Genomic DNA, 19,813 nt, shown 5'->3' with positions numbered 1-19,813 from the left:
ACTTTTTTTTTTTTTTTTTTAGTCAAAACAGTTAAAGTGATTTCAGTGTCTTTTAAATTGCTTTATTTTTTTCCCTTCGTTTTTGCTTTTGTTCTTTTTGATGGGAGAAAAGAAAAAAAAAAAAAGGAAATCATTCTATTTCCCATGAAATAGAAAATCTGGTTTCTGCCCTGCTTTACTCCCATGGGAACAGCATAGCAGATGTACAAAAAGGATTAATGTTATATAACAGAAAAGTTTAACCAACACTAGACTACTAAGCTGTTCAGTAACTACCCTCATCTTAACCATCCCGTGCCATACAGCAGAGAGATGAGCCTGAAATATAAGCTGGCAGCCTAAGCATCTTTGAACAGGGGGTTCCAGAGTGCTGAAGCATGGTCTGGCAGTGGTATGTCTCTGTCAACAGATTAATACTGGGAAACTGGACAGCAATTGAGCTGTTATGTGCTGATGCATGAAAGTATGATTTTGTGCTGGAAATCAGATATTGGAGCAGACTGTCTTCATGTCCTTATCAATTAATGCCTAAAACAACAACAACAAAACACATGAAAAGACTGAAGCCATGCAAATTCAATCAATTTATTTTTTCATAGAAATAAAACAGTAAATTGTTCAATGTAATGTACTCTGACTCCATTGTATTAATAATGTGTAGTTCCTGCATTGGCATTGAGCAGCTGGATCTGGGGATGTGCTTACTCTCAGCTTGGTAAACAGAGAAAAAAAAAAAAAGAAAAAAAAAAAAAAAAAAAAAAAGAAGAAGAAAGATGGATTTAGGCATTTTTTTCCATACCTCATCACCTGAATTATTGTTGCCCTGGGGTTGGATGGTGGGAGAGGACAGACTAAGATGTCAGAGATAAAGAAGTGAGTGCACTTGGCAGTGTAGAGTAGAGCAGGGGAATTTTTCTGTACGAATTCTGTTCCTTTCTTCCACCTTCTTGCAGGTCTGCTGTTTTTATCTGCAGGAGGAGTTGTGCCTCCTCTGCTCTCACAGCCTGGATATCCTTAAGCCCTGGTCAGGCCAGAGAATAAATGATTCTTTTGGTCTAGAGTTTCACAAGAGCAGCCAGGAGGTCTTTCAGGTTGAGGGGGAATTAAGTTGTTAAATCTGCTGCTGGTCACAAGTGCATTATTGACTTATCTGACTAATGCAATTCACCCTTTATTGTGTGAATAGGCACAGTGTGAATATTGTAGAATTCCCTCCTTTGACCTTGACATTAGATTGTGCAAGATTGTTTTGTCTCTTCACCCAGTTAACTTTTCTGTTTTCTTGGTGAGTTGAGAAGGCTGCCCATTAGCACCAAATGTGTTTGTTTTTATTAAGAAGTTACTTGGGGACTCAAGTAACTCAGTAAGTAAAGTCCAGTACAGTTCACCAGCAAGACACCATTTTATAAATGTCCCCTTTTATCCCCTTCCTGTATTCAAAACGGCTGTACCATGAAAAGCTTTGTTACCTATTACCAGCGACCTGAGCCATCTTTCTCTGGTTCTGGCTGTAAGGTGTCCCTGGAAGAAATACAATCAGTAAAACTCTGTATCTTCCAGAGCAAGTCCATTTTCCTTGGAAGCAGGTTTCTAGTTTGTAAATAAAACTTCCTTCCCTAAAGGATGCATGTCTCTTCAGCCTTGGCTTGGAGGTGAATAGTCTCTCATAAATACAAAAGACAGATTCTTTTCTTATGTATCACTGGTCAATTTATCATTAAGTTCCTGTAGATGAAGCTAGTTTGAATCTCCAAGCTGTTTCCTGTAAAGCAAGAGGTAGGTTCGGTCACTGCCTGAAGTCTGTCATGGGAATTGAAGCTGAGCCAACAAGCAACCTTCACAGTGTTCTCATCCTGGGAAAGTAAAACATGTCAGCGGAGGAGTTTAACAGATTTGTTGTCACAAACATCATTTTGAAACAGAAGGCGAGCTTGTCTCATAGTGCAGTTTGGGAGCCCCACGATTAATACTGCTGTTCAGCCAGCATGGGTGCTTATCCTCATGTACTACAGCATTTGATTGCTGGGCTGACACCAGGGGCCCTTGGTTAAAAGAGCAGTGTGCCTGGTCTTGGATAGGGCTGTTTGTGCAGTGCCTGCCACACGCACACTGTTTAAGCTGCTGTAACTCTGACCTCTGGAAAAGACCAAAAGCAAGAATCTCCTGTCCTCAGGTAGTACTCTGCAGCTCCCTTCAGCCTTCTCTGCAACATGAAGAAGCATCTTCATACACTTTCATTGTGTCCTCTTCTGCAGCAATTTCTTCCACCCCTGCACTGACTTCTCTCTGTCTCCTTCACGTGGCCTTTTTTGTTTTCTTTGCTCTGCCATAGGGGATTTCTATCTGGTTTGAATTTTTGGTGAGAACAGTTGGCTGTGGTGATGCTGGCTGCTAATTCTTTCTTTCTTTCTTTTTCTTTCTTTCTTTCTTTCTTTCTTTCTTTCATTCATTCATTCATTCATTCTTTTTCTTTCTTTCTTTCTTTCTTTCTTTCTTTCTTTCTTTCTTTCTTTCTTTCTTTTTTTTTCTTATTCTTTCTTATTCTCTCTCTCTCTCTCTTTTTTTCCCCTCCAAATAAAGTATTTGTATGAGGGGTTTATAAAATTAATAATTACTGGTGAGATGTGAGGCCAAAAGGCAATGTATTGCATAAAGAATTTTTAAATTTAATTGAGTTGGTACACTATGTATCTAAGTTATATAATTCCTTTTACCAGAGAAAGCAGTGATGGATTAAGCAGGACTTTGGAGAAACTGACATAGTTAGAAAAAACCCTCAGGAGCATGGGAGAATTTAGGGAAGTCTTTGGGCCTCGTATAGAGTGTTGTGGGAACAAAAGGCTGAGAAGGAAATTAAATGATATGACATTAACACAGAGTAAGCAAAATTTACTTATATCAAGGTTGGAACAGAAAAGAAAGAAAGAAAGAAAGAAAGAAAGAAAGAAAGAAAGAAAGAAAGAAAGAAAGAGAAAGAAAGAAAAAAGAAAAAAGAAAGAAAGAAAGAGAAAGAAAAAGAAAGAAAGAAAGAAGAAAGAGAAAGAAAAAAGAAAAAAGAAAGGAAGGAAGGAAGGAAGGAAGGAAGGAAGGAAGGAAGAGAAGAAAGAACTGCTAACAAAAGAGGAAATGTAGAGTGTAGGAGGGAACCTCTTTATCTTACCTTCTTACATTCACAATTTGGTGAGGTTTGGAAGAGATGCCCAGGTCACTGATTTCCTACTCAGCATGTGATAGTTATATCATGGAGTTCTCTTCTCATTGTTCTTTCAATATTTGCTCTGTTCCTTAAGTCCACCAGAGCTATTGCTTCACATGAGAAATTAATATATTAATTCTTGAAAGCTTAGTGACAAAAATGGTGAAAAGTACAAGGAGTTGTTCTCACTCTCATGAAGAAGACCTATTCTTTGCAGAATCCTTTCATCACTCTTTCACTTATTTTCAATTCACTGGGCCAATAATACTCATCATCCTCATTATTCTTGCAAAAGGCAATCACTATATTGTTAAAATAAGTATAATTATGGTTGTGTCACAAAAAAGACAGCATGAGGGAGGTGTATAGAAAATGCTCAAATCGTAGTTAGTAATAGCAATAAACACATGAAAAAATGGCAGCATTATTTCAAATTTAGGAGAGTTAGTATCCCCATTAAAAGGAGTCAGTCAAACCTAAAGCATTAGTAAGCTGTATATTAGAGGTATGCCATTTTTGTTTTTCATATATATGTTCTTTTCCTAATACATTATTAAGAAACCAAATTCTGAAGTCCTTAACTCATTTTTTATTCACTTATCATTCAGACAAAACTCTAATCAACTTCAGTCAAGACCTTTCCCCAGCATGGTAGATGAGCTGTGTCATGTTTTACTGCCATCAGATGATAATAAAAAGTTACCACTGTAAAATATAATGAGGTAAAGGACATTTTATGCTCAATGATTTAATAACACTTTGAGCTTATATTGTGCCAGCCAGGCAAGGCTTCCAAAGTGCTTTACAAATGCTAGTGAATGCATTTGAAGAATGAGGTCTGTGATGAAGTAAATGAAAGGTTATTGTAGCTTTCCTGATAAACAGGCACTGTCAGGTTTAATAGACAAAACACGAGTCTCTTTTAAAGCAAGGTACACAAGGCCCAGGTGTTTCTAGGTGTGCTGTGGTTCTGTTTCAATGTGGGCACATGATTACAAGCTTTGCACAGATTTCCTAATGCCCAGTCCTCTTCTACATTGATTGAGAATCTATTATGTCTTAGAATGGTCTCTTATGCAGAATTTTCCTCTGTCTCCCACATTCCTTCAAAGGTCACATTCAAGCTGTCTTTCTTGGTTCATTTGTTCATTGTTATCACTGATACACAGGGAGAAAAAACCCATTTCCAGCAATACAGGATGACCATCCGCTTAGTTTGAGGTAATGCTGGTCTCCTTTTCAGAACTACCAAATTATTTTTACTGTGTTTCAGCAAATTAAATTCAAGCAAAAATTAAAACATAAGGAAATATAGCACAGGTATTGAGTTATTTCTACCCAAACTTGTTGATTTATTCTTATTATTTTTTATAGTTCTTTAAACAGAAGATAAAAATATCTGAGTCAGGAGCCTTCTGCTCGCAGTGGAAATGTTCAAAATGTAATCATAAAATTCTATTACACTGTCATTGCCTTTTCAGACCTTCTAGTCAGAGTAGCTTGCTTACCGTCAGAGATCAGAGATCACAGCCTGCTACAGCCACAGACTTACAATGAATGAAAGAACACATTAGTATTTGTTGAAGGCTAAAGCCAAGGCTTTTCTTTATTATGTATTACAGCAAGGTGCTTTAGGTGCACAGCTGCAATAGTAATAAGAAACTATCAGAGATGTGGTATCAGTTCTGAGTAATACAGAGATACCAAGCCCTACACAGTATGTTTGAGATGGAAGAGATCTACTATTTCAGAGAATCTGTATCCATGCTGTGGTGAGATGATATATTTTTTCTGCCTAATCTTTTGTGGTGTCAACTTCCATGAAGGTGATTGTTAATCTCTTTGACTCCTACTCATTCACTCTCATGGCTTCATGGGACCTCCAGTCCCATCCAGCACAGATAGATCCCTTACATTCCAAAAACCTTTACCAAGAAAGACCCACATACAATGCTCACTTTTGTCTTATAATCAAAGCATAGCATAATATATCACACCAGATTTCATCTAATGTAGCCTGCCCATTTGTCTTTTCTGTGGCCTCCAGGCAATAGATGCCTGTGACTTTATTGTGTTGTTTTCCTTTTAGTCCTCTCTTTTGTTTCACCTCCAGGTCTTCCAGAGCTAATGTGTCACACCTATTCTCCCCAGTGCCTGCCCTTTACTGAATTTCTTGCAGCAGTTGGTCTTTCCTGCTTACCCCTGGATCTGCCACACTCAGAACTTTGTTTCCTCTGTTATCTGATCCTGAGCATCTCCAGAGAAAATGTATTCAGTCTGTATTCTGTGTGTCACTGTCTTTTTCACAAAGCATTTTAACTTCTTCCTCACTGATTTCCAAGTTCACAGCCTTTGGCATCCACTTGTCTCTACATTTTGATTAGATGAGCTATGCTAAAAATCACGTTAATGTATGTATAAATTATATAAATAACTGTGCAGAAGCCCAAAGCTGTTCTGCTTGCTGTAAAAGACAGTATTTCAGTGAGTAGTAGGACATAAATGATAAAATTCACAATAGGTCTAAATTAAATTAAGACTGTTGTTAGTGAAATGAAATTATCTGTACAAGCAAAATCTAAAATCACAGCTCTTATTTTTCCAGGAATTCTGTAACAGTTTGGTTAAAAGTTTACTAGTTTACTGTTTTGTTGTTGTTGTATTTTTCTTATGTTTGTTTGTTTTTTGTGTGCACGTACTGTTAATATTTTATAGTGATATTTCATTTATTTTATGTAAAAATATATATTTTAAATTCCTTTTAGCAGTTGAGAGTATTTTACTGTGAGGCAGGAACTGATACACTCTCTGTTTCCTGAAAGGAACCTTCCAGTCCCAGAGTGACCCTTTGGTAGCTATTCTCAGCATTGGTGAGTCATTCATTAGAGCTTTTGAGTCATAGATGGTATCAGTTTCACATAGGCATCAGAATCACAACTGTACTTGCTATGTAAGAAATGAAAGTAGCAGTGGGAGATAAATTACTTCAGCAAAACTTCTCCATTTTCTTGCTTTTCCACATCCTAATTTCATATCATCTTGAAGTCTGTGGACATTCATTATTGAAATGTATTTTGTCACCTGCAAACTTTATTTTGATCAGCTTGATAGGAAAAAATCAAATTTATTGGGCTTGGTTATTCTGTAGCTGGAACAGACTTCTCCAGGCAAAGGATATTTTGCCATGACATTGAATGAGACCCTATTCCTCTGAGAGATTATAGTGAATAGTCAAAGGGTAAGTGAAGTGCTCTTTTTGGTAGAACTGATTCTGGAACAAAGTTCTGTCTATTCACGAGTCATAAAAGAGGTTAAGGTAAATCTATTTGTTAGATGAATCTTAAGCAATGAATGAATGACATTTTTATTAATTTCACTTCATTTATAGATTTGCCTGCAAGTGGCAACCTTTTCTACTTTTATTTAATGAAATGCACAGAAAAGTGCAAGAAGAAATCTCCTACCCTTTTTTTTTTTTTTTTGAGATTTCATCTTTAGTCTCCTCAAACAGAGATTCTGGTTTTAGTAAGCATAATTTTCATTTTAAAAGGATAGCCTATTAGCCTATTGGGGGTTAAAAAGGGATTGAAGTACACGATTGTTGCAGATCTGCAACAGTGAAACATAACGGCTGATGGACAGGTGCTTGCTTTTATGGTTTCTGGTACAGTGTCTGTACTTGGGCTCACTCTGCTGGGTTTGCAGGTGGCTGTGGTTTCAAAGGGGCTGTGGGAACAGGACTGAAATAATAAAGCACTCTTTTAGTGGGTGTTGCTCTCTGTAGACTGCTTACAGCAAGAAATTTGCCATTGTGTCCAGGTCTCAACAACACCTGGAATTTTCCAGAGAATATTTTTCCAAGAAAGTGCAGTTTCTACAAAAATCAGCATATTCTAGAAAATGTTGTATATATGTTTTATTTATTTATTTATTTCCACCAGAGAAAATTGTGTTAAATAGTAAATATTGTGTTTGGTTTAGCTTGTCCAAGGTGAATCAGAATTCACAATTTCTTGATATTTTTTTCTTATTGGATACTCCTTTTCCAATAATATCAATAGTTGCACAAGTAGGTGAACAAATAAAAATAGTTAAAATGCTTAATATGATGTTTGCTCAGGTGACAAAATTTTGGGGTCACCAATTTGTGTCTTTGTTTTGGTTCCCTTTTGACATTATTTACAGGATCAAAACAAAGTCCATAGAGTTAGGAGCTTTGTAACCCTCTTTTCTCTGAGGATCTCCTTAGCTTGCTGAACACCTCTGCAGTAGTCCATGAAACCTGAGAGATTTCAAAAATATTTACAAGCCTATTGCAATGCTGGGAATGATATTCCTATTTTTCAGAGGAAAAAAATCCTATGATTGTGAGGAAAATGCGGAGAAAGACTAGCTGCTGCTGAAAATTTATGTATGCAGCTTTACCTTTACTCTACTGCCTTTAGTTATGCAGTAGCAGTAACACTGCTTAGAAAATAGAGCAGCCATCTAAAATATGTCCATCTTTAACTTCTACACTGCTGTTAGAAGCATCTGCTTTGCTGTAGTGTGAATGAAGATAAATCGTTAATTTAAATGGACCCTTAGACCCTAAACTTAATCTTTCTTATTTTGCTCCTCAGATATTTTCCCCCAGCCTAAAGCTTGTCTTCAGAAAACGAAAGCAGCCTCTCTTTGCAAATTCAGCACTGGAACATTGCATTGGCTGGATCAAGGTTAGGCTGAAGAGAAACAAAGGTTTAACTGAGCACCTGATAGAGACTATTCTTTGAAAAGCAGCTCACAATGGGGAAAAATAGGGAGCAGTAGATTGTTTGTATGCCAGATGTAGTCTCTTTATGGACTTTGGTAGGAGCTGCACGCAGTTGTGTTTAAGCAAAGTTGAAGGGAGCTGTTCAGAGGGGATTTAATTCTGCTTCTTGAAAACTGGAAAGTGAAGAAAGAGCAGGGTTTACCAAACGAGGGACAAATTCTGCGTTAACCAGCTCACATATAACCCTGTTGATGTTTAACAGCCACTTGTTCAAACTATTTCATTGAAATTGATGCAGATCTACTCTGTCTGAAAGCAAACTTATTAACATTTATCATTCAAATACATATTTTATACTTGATTCAAAAACCTCTGAATGAATGAAAACTTTTCCACTGATTATGAAGGACTATTTTTTTCAGGCTCTAAATGATAATTTCAACCCAGCAAATGATGGCTCCAGTTCTGAAAAAGAATTTTAATTAACTAACCAGAGTTTTAAAATATGGGAATGCTGTATAAAGTTCTGATTCAGAAGGCTTGTTCAGGTTTATCATGATGGAAAAAGCAACAACTAATGACACTAATAGGAGCTAGAGGTAGGCAAGTTGAAACAAAGAGAATGTAAAATTAGTGCTAAGAAAGAGGCACTTCTCAGCCTTGATGAGAACAACCAGATTAGACATAATTCATATCTATGAATATTCCTTAATAAGTGAAGATGCAGAGATATTTTGAGAGCTGAAAAAGGCAAAAAGACCTGAGGTCCAGCTTTTCTAAAACACGCACACAGAAAGTCACAGTTTCAATCCATCTCTTCAGAAACAGAAAGGAGATCTAAAAACTATTCTGTAAACAGACTTACTTTCTGCCAATTTATTATTACTAAAATTGTTCTGTATCCAATCCATCTGTCTTAACTTCATGACAGAGAATAAAATAATCTTGAAATTTAGAACCATTAAGTAGTCTATAATCACTCTACCTTTTGAACTTCCAGGTTTAAATCCTACCAGGATTTATATAAATATATAATTGAATTTAACAAAAAATAGAACTTGCTTCATGATGCAATGAGCATAGCTTTCATTTAAGAAAGCAAATTTTGTAGCCTACTAGATTCATTGTTATCAACACAATTAATGATTCAGAAACACATTAAAATCTTAGCCTGTATTGCCTTCATTGTACATAATTTAAAGTCTAATCTGTACTTGCTTTATGGAAGGTCAAAGATGCTCTGAAATAAAAAGTAAACTTTCAAAATTCCTGTATTTACTAAGAGAATGAAGAAAAAAATGTTAAAAGAAAATGTGAAATAATTGAAAAAATGTTTCTGTTTGTTAACAGATAAAAATAATGCACTCAGAATGAACTCATCCTAAAGCATATCATCTTCATTTCCCCTGTCCTGATGGGGGTGATTCTGTCTATAGTAAACAAGATAATCCACCCTCTGTTGTTTGACTCTTCTTGGACTGGATGTACCATTTATCATGATGGAGATACCTGAGATACCACAGGTAAAGTTATGGAAGATGTTTTCAGTTAAACAGGTGTTATAAGCCTACTTTTTCTTAAAATAAACAAATGAAAGAATAACACAGAAACAAAACCCTAGGACTTAATAGTTTAGTAATATTTGCTTTCTCTCCTGCTTTGCAAAATAGCAGGTCAATACAGTAAAATAATCCCTCTTCCCCTCCCAAGCTTTTGTAATTGCATGCAATACATTGCATTTTTCTGCTAACTTGTAGCTACAATTTTGGATGCCTAATGAAGAAATTCTTGTAAGGGAAATCCCTGAATTACTTATATATGCAAGGAAGACTGTTTAAAGACAAGGAAAATGAATCTGTCTCCTGAGCTGTCTGTTTTTCTTTATTAAAGGTAAAAAAAGAAAAAAGAAAAAAAAAAGTAGGCTTCTATTTGAAGAGAACTACTTCATTAGACATTTAAGAACAAGTTAAGGTACTTAAAAGTGACAGATTAGATTTTTTATTATTTTATTTTATTTTATATCACTATTTTGGAAGAAAAATTCTGGAATCTCCACCTTATCCATATCCTCTTCACCTGTTCTTCAGGACTCAGACATCTATCACTTTTATATAGTTAAAGATTGTCTATATTATGGTTTGATATTTTTCTCCAGAAGTAAAAGAAATGCATAAACCAGTGTAGGACAGAAAAAACAATCCTGCCTTGTTCAGGGTGAGGGGACTCCCTCCTTATTTAAATGTGCTATGAGACTTGAGAGGTCCGAGCCACATAGGAAAGCCAAGGCTCTTGAATGAGTGGTATCTCCTGAGGGTAGCAGACACAGAACTGCTTTTAGATGGCTTTTTTGCTTAGTTGATTTGGGCTAGGCTGTAGAGCACTATGTGAGTGTGTAAAGATGTTGGGCTGTCAACAGAGCAATACAATATTTATTAGGGAATCCTAATTCTCTTCAGCAGAAAAGAAGAAAGGCAGTACTACCTACTCCCTTCTTCACGAGGGGAAAACTCCTTGAGCTACAAAAAAGGAGACCATGGATTTATATTAGTCAGATCTACTGACTTCGGCTTTTATTTTCATGCACTTAGCCACTTATACTAAATAAATCCATGCTTGCCTTCTTAGCTAGGAACATTCAAGTATGAACTGCTATCATATTTTATAAATAAGCTAAAGGAAAGGTCATGGATTGCCTCAGGAACAGAACCCAAGACCTCATGCAATAAGTTTTAATCTTAACAAATCATCTGTATGGCCTCAGATTGAATATGCTTTTCACAATAAATCTCTAGCTACTAATCCACACTTTTATTTTGCAGTCAAGGATAACTACCAAGACTCCTGATCTCTAGAATGACAATTAGGCAGCAGTTACATGATCTAGGTTGAATATCTGTACTGAGATCTCTTCTCACAACTGAGGGTGATAGAATAAAAGGTCTTCAGATAAATTTACCTTGTGAATAAGAACATCATAATTGCATGGAAGTGTTGGGTTGTTTTTTTTTTTTTTGTGTTTTATTCTACTACATTTTATTTATTTTTGGTCACGTCATGAGAAATTATGCCAGAATACATAGTTCTGATACAAGAAATATTAGTGTCCAAAAATTACCAAAAAGCTAGTACTAAAGTACTTAATCTCCCTTCCTTGACCTGGCAATTTACTCACTGGTGTTTACTAAATTCATAAAGAAGAGAAAAAAAATCACTAACAAAAATATTTAGTGACACTAAAAGATGCACAAGACACATCCTATAAACTCAGAACCTGAGAAATCAGATGTTGAAAAAGAAGTTTCCTGAACTCCTTGTCACTTTTTCATTGCCTGAAATGCTGTCAGCAACATTCCCTGAAAACACATGAACTTTCTACTTTCATCTACAACAAACAGAAAAAGAAACTTATTCCAGCTCACAGATTGGTTTATACAGTTCCTCAGGGTCTCAGGCTTGCTAAGGCATGATGCTTCCCAAGTACACAGAATAAGTGTGAGTCAGATAGACCCATCTGTTGATAAAAAGAGCATCTGAGGTCAGCCTTAAGACTTTGGAGTGTGTGTTTGATCAAGTTTTTGTTTATGTTACCAGAAGCTTTCTGGTAAATGATATAAATACCATATCTGACCATTTGCCAGCACATTGCAATATACCTTCTGGAGAAATATCCATTTTAAAATAACCTGAATCTCTCTCTCTCTATATATATTTTTTTCCTTTTCCTGAATCTGCTAATTCATTTTTAAATATGACAGGTGCCACACAAAGTGCTAGAGGTAGATGAGATAGTTGATGTTCCTGACAAAATTGGCTACATATAAGACTTCGGTAGAATAATGATGTAAAAAGCAATGATTTGGCTAAACAAACAATAAAAAAATAGACCAGAGATTCTGTGTGCATTTTAAACAAGTTAAATATTAGCATAAACATCTGTTGCTGTTCCTGTATTTATGCCTAAACACCTAAACAAAGCTGGCTGAAGCAATGCAGTTTCAGAAAATATTGAAATGCCATGAGTGTGAGAAGAATGATTATCTCAAGTTATAAAACTGTCAGACAATTCTGGCAATGTAAGAAACTTAAAAAGATAGACATTGGTTAAATCCTCAATAAGGTACAACTGCATCAACATGCAATATGAAGAAATTGATTTTATTTTATGTTATGTCATATATAGTTCCTGAGGATTCAGTCTTAGAGTCAGTAAATGCTTTGGCTGAAGACAAGCATAGTCATATGAAGCTTTTGTGTTGTGTTATGTAAAAATAGGACAAAAATGTGAGTATTAGCTGTTTTTGCAAAACAGAACAAAACAAAAACAAACTTACCAATAATACAGAACTATAGTATTAATAAAAAAAGAACAGAAAGGCAAAGAGGTTGATAGAGATGGAGAATTCTTTCCATGTGTAAGGAGACTAAACTGAATGCACCTCTTCTGTTTGGAAAGGGTAACTTAAAGGAACGTGAGATTTTCACAAGTTTATGAATATTATGGGGAACTGGGAAGACCTATAGGATTCCTTTCAGTACAGAAGCTCAGAACGACACACACACGATAAAGTTATCAGGTAGCAAGTTTAAAATAAACAGAAGGAAATGCTTTTCCATATTGTTGCATAACCACACTGTGAGGTCATTTCCACAAGATGCTGTGGATGCCAAAAATATAAATGAATTTAAACAGGGTTTAGAGAAATGCATGGGAATGAATCCATAAGTAATCCAGATGCAAAGTCTGGCTCAGGAAATATTTAAACTGATCACTGCTGGAGCTGAGGATAGATGGAGAGTTGGGCAGTTTATACACGCCTTGTTTTTTTCCACTTTTTCCTGTGTATTCACTATTGGCCAGAGTCTCTCTCAAATTCATTTCACCCTAGGAGGGGGAAGCGCTATGACTAAAAAATTAAAGATATTGTCTTGTGACTGGAGATATCTGAAGCAGACTTTGAACGTTTATATTCACAGAATCCATAGAAAATACACAGTTTGCACATAAAGTTGAACTTACAAGCTTTTCCCTTTTATCTAGATAAATAGAAAAGCTGATTTTTCTCCCAGATCTGCTTCATACTTTTCCCCTGTCAGTACCATAGGAGCAGTCTTTCTCCCTTTCATAGTCCGATGACCAAGATGCTCAGGGTCACTACAGGTATGGGCACAGTAAGGCTCAGTGTTGTCCAGTGGGTACTGCTCAAGGACAATTCCAGTATCCTGTGAAAGGGAATGTGAGCAAAGGCCATTTGAGGAAGAACTGCATTTCATGAAAAGAAACTACGGTATCAATTACTGCTAAGATTAGCCAATGAAACTTATGTGGCTAGTCCAACACTCAGTTATAACCTACAGAAAATAACCATTTAGGCTCTTTCTGTAGCTGATAAAGAGACAAATGTGTTAAGGTTAGAAAGAGTGGTTTAGTTCTTTTTCTCTGTTGATTATAGAAGGATCATAAATAATTAGTTTACAACTGGTTCACAGCATTTTATATAGCTAAAGTTAGACAGGATAAATGCAATCTATAAGGTCTGATTTCTCAAGTGAACTCTCTTATCAATGCAAAGGAATTTCCATCTCTGAATTCTGTGACAAATCCCAGGGGTGAATCTCCCTAAACATTTTGAATTCTTTTGTTTTTTTTTTTTTTCCTAAATGTAATTTTCTTTCTGAAGTGAATTAAGCGTTAGTCAAAGATAGTGGATTTCCAGCCCTACTAAGCCTTTTATTAATTCATGAACTAGATATAAAATAAACAGTAGCAATTTAATTCTTATCTGCTTATTGCTTCTTCAGGATCTCTTTGTGTACACGCCATCATCATCCTAATAGTTGTTTGGTCAGTGTGATGCATTCTTGCATTTGCATAAATGCTGAGGCTGACAATAAAGTTTCCAGTTAGTGCCAAGTGAGTTGGTGTTCTTGTAGTGTTAAACACTTCTCCAGTGATCTGAGACCACGCATTTCACTTCATGTGGGATATTGAACAATTAACATCTTTCAGTTGTTTAACCACCAGGACTGCGTATGAAGTGACAACTTAGAGTCCCTTCATGAGCGAGTCATGATCTACTCAGTCCCCCAGTATATGCATTTTTAACATAACTGAATGTAATTATAACTGAGGATTTTGCATAAGAAACTGTTTAGTGTTCTACAACATGCCTCAGTTACAAATCTGATACTGAGTAGGGTATTTCACTCTCGAAACTCTACCTTACTCCCTATATGTATGTATATATATATAATATATACAGTAAATATACAACATTTTAAATGGAGAAGTTAAGGCTATAAATTGGAAGGACTACTGAAATCTGAAAAAGTTACTTAAAATTATTGTTTTATATGGGAAGAGATTGTAGCTCAAATCTCTGTTTACAAACTATTCAGTATAGGAAGTTATCACATAAATTCGTTCAACAAAGGAAGGAGAATATATTGTCAGTACTTTCAGTCTCCATCCACATGTTTTCCCTATAAAGGTGCTCAGATAAGCCTTTCAGACTTTCTAGAAATCTGGAGACCGTGTTACAAAAATCTCAAATAATACTTATTGCCATTTTATGAATTCCAGAAGGTAAACAAAATTCTCTCTATATATGCAAAAGCTAGATGGACTAATATATATATCATTACCAAGTTAGGTGCGTGTGTCGATCTGCTCGGGGGCAGGAAGGCTCTGCAGGAGGATCTGGATAGGCTGGACCGATGGGCTGAGGTCAACTGTATGAAGTTCAACAAGGCCAAGTGCCAGGTCCTGCACCTGGGGCACAACAACCCCAAGCAGCACTACAGGCTGGGAGATGAGTGGTTGGAAAGCTGCCTGGCAGAGAAGGACCTGGGAGTACTGGTTGATAGTCGGCTGAATATGAGCCAGCAGTGTGCTCAGGTGGCCAAGAAGGCCAACAGCACCCTGGCTTGTATAAGAAGCCAGCGCTTGTATAATGAGTCAGCTTGTATAAGAAGCAGCGTGGCCATCAGGTCTAGGGAAGTGATTGTCCCCCTGTACTCGGCTCTGGTGAGGCCGCACCTCGAGTGCTGTGTTCAGTTTTGGGCCCCTTGCTACAAGAAGGACATGGAGGTGCTTGAGCACGTCCAGAGAAGGGCAATGAGGCTGGTGAGGGATCTGGAGAACAAGTCTTACGAGGAGCAGCTGAGGGAGCTGGGATTGTTCAGCCTGGAGAAGAGGAGGCTCAGGGGCGACCTTATCGCACTCTATAGGTACCTTAAAGGAGGCTGTAGAGAGGTGGGGGTTGGTCTATTCTCCCACGTGCCTGCTGACAGGACGAGGGGGAATGGGCTAAAGTTGCGCCAGGGGAGGTTTAGGTTGGATATTAGGAAAAACTTCTTTACTGAAAGGGTTGTTAAGCATTGGAATAGGCTGCCCAGGGAAGTGGTTGAGCCACCATCCCTGGAGGTCTTTAAGAGACATTTAGATGTAGAGCTTAGTGATATGGTTTAGTGAAGGACTTGTTAGTGTTAGGTCAGAGCTTGGACTAGGTGATCTTGGAGGTCTCTTCCAACCTAGACGATTCGGTGATTCTGTGATCCTGTGATCCTTTGAAAATTCTGTCCCCTTTTGTTGATTCACCCCCTCCTCTCATTGCAAGATATTTATTTTTTATTTAATTATGTATTTTTAATTAACTCTTGATTTTGGTGTCGTGGCAGGAAAGGAGGCAGAAAGGGAAGATTTATCTGTTGAGAGTATCTCTCTTACGGGCACAAATACAGCATATCCTGAAGAAATCTTGCTGTCTTCCTCTGTTACTGTACTTAATAGCGGATACACTTAGAGAATAGTATAGCTGAGGCACTAAGAGAATAATATATATTTATGTATAGTGTATAATTCTTTTATGTAACTGTTTTTGTTGGCTGTCAGAATAATCTATAATGGAGAAACCAAGGCACTTTTTCGAGAAGTGACTTTCCCAAGATCCCCCAGTGGCCCTTTGCGTAAACCAAAGTTGGAATTCCTCCTCAGAGCCAACCCTCTCAACTGATGACTTCTTATTCCTTGTCTTCAAAATATTTTTTCTTATTCTAACACATATATGTAAAGCATGCTTATTTGTTCTGATTTAGAGTTGTTGTTTCACAAAGAAGGTGCTGGTAATTTTCTTTGTTATTTCAAAGACCAGGAAATACAAGACCCTATTTTCTTCTGTTGTTGGCTGAAGCTTCACAATCAAACATTTCTTCCTTCAGCTTTTGAAGGAAAAGTAAAAGAAGCTCTTGCCCTGGAGTTATTGGCAGATGCTGCACTGGTTAATTACCCATGTTTCAGGCTCAGATTTACTGTACAGCTTAATCAGCATTTCTATGGACTTGCGTAATCTAGGAATGGTTTTATGAAGAATGGCAAAAGTATACATACAGGGTCACAAAAAACCACTGTGTGGATGAATGTGATGTCACTGTCACCATTCTAAAGCTCTGAGTGGAAAGAGAGATCCCCATTGTCCACTGTGACAAAGACACAGATTCTTTCAAACTTTTTGTTTTAATTTAGCCTGGAATTGCACTGAGTGAGCTGTGCCAAGCTGAGTACTGGAAAACTATTTGCCTCTCCTTTTGCTCCTAGGTAGAGGTTTAGGCTATGAAGACCCTCGTTGTGCGTGAGTTAGTTCATTCTGATTCTCTTTGTGAAGTGAATGAAATATTAGCTCTGTGATGAAACATGCATGTGGTTTCAGCAATGTTTTTGTCCATAGGTTGCTTCTGATGGGTAGCCCAAACCACATAAACATCAGGTTTGCTCCCTCAAACATTTTGACCCCTCCAGCACATCAGTATTCCTTCAGGACCGCAACATATCTGTGGCCAACTTCACACATTCTTTAGCCCCATCCCAGGACACGCATGATGTTATCACAGTATACAAAACTCACTTGGGTTAGTTGTGACACAGCCCTCACATTGTTGTAGGCATTTTGAAATTAAATATAAGAAAACAGATTAGTAGTTCTGTCTCAGGGCTACAGATTTAATTTTGTGCTAGTAAAGTCAATAACACAGAGATAAGTCCAGATATCATCTATACTGTTAAAGTACTAGAATTAGTCACCTCCACAATTTCATTTAGGCCAGCTAGTGCTATTCAGGCTCAATTCCCAGTACCTAGTCTGGATGATCTCACAGTATTTTATAGCAGAAAAGCTTTGAAAATTAAAGATTTGGTCATCCCTCAAGGTCAAGGAATGGACTTTGGGACTGTTTAGGTTACTGAGCTGTATACAGAGCTGCAACATGAGATGCACAGAAGACTCTGGTCAAAGGTCTGGTCTGATCCAGAGAGGCCATGTGGACACAAGACACCCTGAGCCAACAGGAATGGGCACCAGGCATCACTGTGTGGAGCAAATGACTTCAACATTGTACATAGTTGTCCAGGGTGCTTAGGCCTATCTTCAGAACAGTCCGGATGAGATTTTCAAGGGGATGAGATTTTCAAGGGGAAGTCATGGACATGTCCTTTACATTATAGTGAATTAGGTGCTCCAAGGACAGGCTTTGGAAGTTTGTGCAGTCTCTGTTTATCCTGCCTGCACTTTACAGTACTCAGGTGTGTGCCAGAGGGAGATGTGGATCTTGCCTGCAGCAGGGGAAACAGAGGTCTGCAGGAGGCCTGAAAAACAGGGTGTGGTGACTTACTGCAGTGCTGAGGTGTGTATCATTAACTACAGCTGGGAGATTTAAACAGGTCTCACATTGTTGTGGGTCTGGAGAAAGAGATCCTCTTTCTGGGGAGTGTTAATAGCTTCACATCCCTGGATTAAATGGCATGGGATAGCATCCTGTGGAGGCAAAACACCCTCTAAACACATCAGTGCAAGCAAGAAAGCCTTGCTTGCATGGGTACTGTAGTCATGAGGCAGCTTTCTCTATGCATTTAATCTGTATGTGAAAAATATCAACTGAAAACTGTGGCAATAGGAATGTGTAGTGTATATTTTCACCCAAGCAAAGCTGGAAAACTACAGATCAGGTTATATAGGGTTTGGTTTAGTATTGAAAGCCTAACATTGTACATGAATATGTAATTAAATATGTAATTAGGTTTTCTTTTTAAAAAATACCAAAATTTTATTGTTTTCTAGAGAGGAGGAATTAATTTTTGTTCAATTACTAACACAGTTTTCTTTCATTTTGTCAAAATGTTGTGTTTTCATAATTTAAATTAATCTCATTTCCGTGTACTAGATATGATGCACTGTGCTTTGTTTTAATTATAATGCAGCTGGCTGACTTTAATAGTTAGCTACAATATGCAATTCACAATGAAAAGCAACAAAATGATAAATTCAAATTAAATATAAAATATTTTAATCCTTTTTTACCAAAAGTTGGATGTTGTTGTTCACATTTTTTTATTCTGATAAAACTGTAGTTTGATAGTAAATCATTCTATTATTTTTTCCCATTCTTATTGCAAATATAATGGATTTGAAGTGAACTAGTAGGAATCTATAGCATATAAAACATTCTTTACAATGTCTCAACCAATTTGTTCTTTTTTAGATCTGTGGAGAGGAACTATTTCATCCATAATTCTGAGGAGACATTTGGAGGTAAAATGACTTACCATAAAGTAGCATAGAACCATAGAACTGGAAGAAGACAGTAGCAATGACAGATACTTTCCCTCCCGCTTGTTTAACTCAGAGCTCAAGAGCAGGTACACGATGTTCTGAGGTATTGCAAAAACTCATTAGTTCTCTATAAGAAAAGTTTGCCCTGGAGTTCAGAGTTATTATCCTTGAAGCTAACGATGTGAGTTGAAATTCTATGCAGCTTCAGTGCAGCATGTCTCTACATTTACTGTGTCACCTCAGCTGAACCCTTTTGGCTCTGAGAGCCTTGCTGTAGCCCGTCAGCAAAATTACAGGTTATGGTGAACAAATGCTTCAAGTTCTTGGGTAATTTCTGGATTAATCAATGGAAATTTTTACGTCTCTAGTATTTTCCTGATGAAAGCATGATTATTTTTCCTATTTTGCTTGAACAAATGGATAGCACAGACTCCAAGATCAGAGTGTAAACACACATATTTCTATAGCTCAAAATTTTTTTCATTCACAGGAGTGCTGTCCATTGAATTCCCCAATCTCTCACCAAACCTGCAATTACTACTGGCATTGGACAGCAGGTAATATGCTCTTTGCTTGCAGGTGCAATATGCTGACTGCCATTTATAACACTTTACCCCACAAGAATCATTTATTTGGACGGTAATGCCCTCATCTTGTTCCAGTTACCCATTTGTGCTAGAGATCTGTGAAACCTAGATTTATATAATGTAATTATTGATAAAAGAGGCAGATGCATATGCAATGGACCACATTTTGTGAGGCTCATTCTTGTCTGTGAAGCAGCTGAGAGATATTAAATGGCCTCCATCCGATGTTGCTGGCTAGTGCTAAAGTCTTTATTCACTGCAAAGCACTAGAAGCGCGTGATAGAGATGGCTTAGATTAATCTCTTTGACTAGCCCTGTAGGGCAGAGCATCTCCCTGAGGAAATGATCTTCCTGGGAGGCACATTATCCCTTCACCATTCATTCAGGGGTAGCACAGTTTCATATTGCCCCAAGCATAAAGTTGATCCCATTGAGACCAATATGACTCCTATCTAAGTAGCCATGTACACTCCTCATGAGGAAACCAACACCCAGTTAAAACACTTCCATACAAAAACCCACTCATATCATTACAAAATTCAGAGCTAGACTGAGATTTAAAATGTCCCTGTAGGAATTATATTGTTTTCAACTTCCCTACATAAGAGAAGGATCCAGATATGAAATTCAGACTCAGATCCTTCACCACATTATAAATCAACAGTTTGGTTATAAA

General features: G+C 37.2%; 1 protein-coding gene and 1 long non-coding RNA gene across 2 annotated transcripts in view; one reads left to right on the top strand and one right to left on the bottom strand.

The window, feature by feature from the left end:
- ROCK2 (Rho associated coiled-coil containing protein kinase 2) overlaps positions 1-19,813 on the bottom strand; it is a 555,405-nt gene that overhangs the window by 461,595 nt on the left and 73,997 nt on the right. The gene's annotated exons all lie outside the window — the stretch shown is intronic.
- LOC118255941 (uncharacterized) lies at positions 6,306-19,104 on the top strand. Its single transcript, XR_004781094.1, has 4 exons — positions 6,306-6,434; positions 9,300-9,472; positions 18,480-18,529; positions 19,041-19,104. It is a non-coding gene; the product is annotated as an uncharacterized LOC118255941 (long non-coding RNA).

Source organism: Cygnus atratus, chromosome 3 (assembly GCF_013377495.2).
Source record: "Cygnus atratus isolate AKBS03 ecotype Queensland, Australia chromosome 3, CAtr_DNAZoo_HiC_assembly, whole genome shotgun sequence".
In the NCBI taxonomy this organism is placed as follows: Eukaryota; Metazoa; Chordata; class Aves; order Anseriformes; family Anatidae; genus Cygnus; species Cygnus atratus.
Note: the sequence above shows the minus strand (reverse complement) of the source record. Positions and strands in the feature narration are given on the sequence as shown.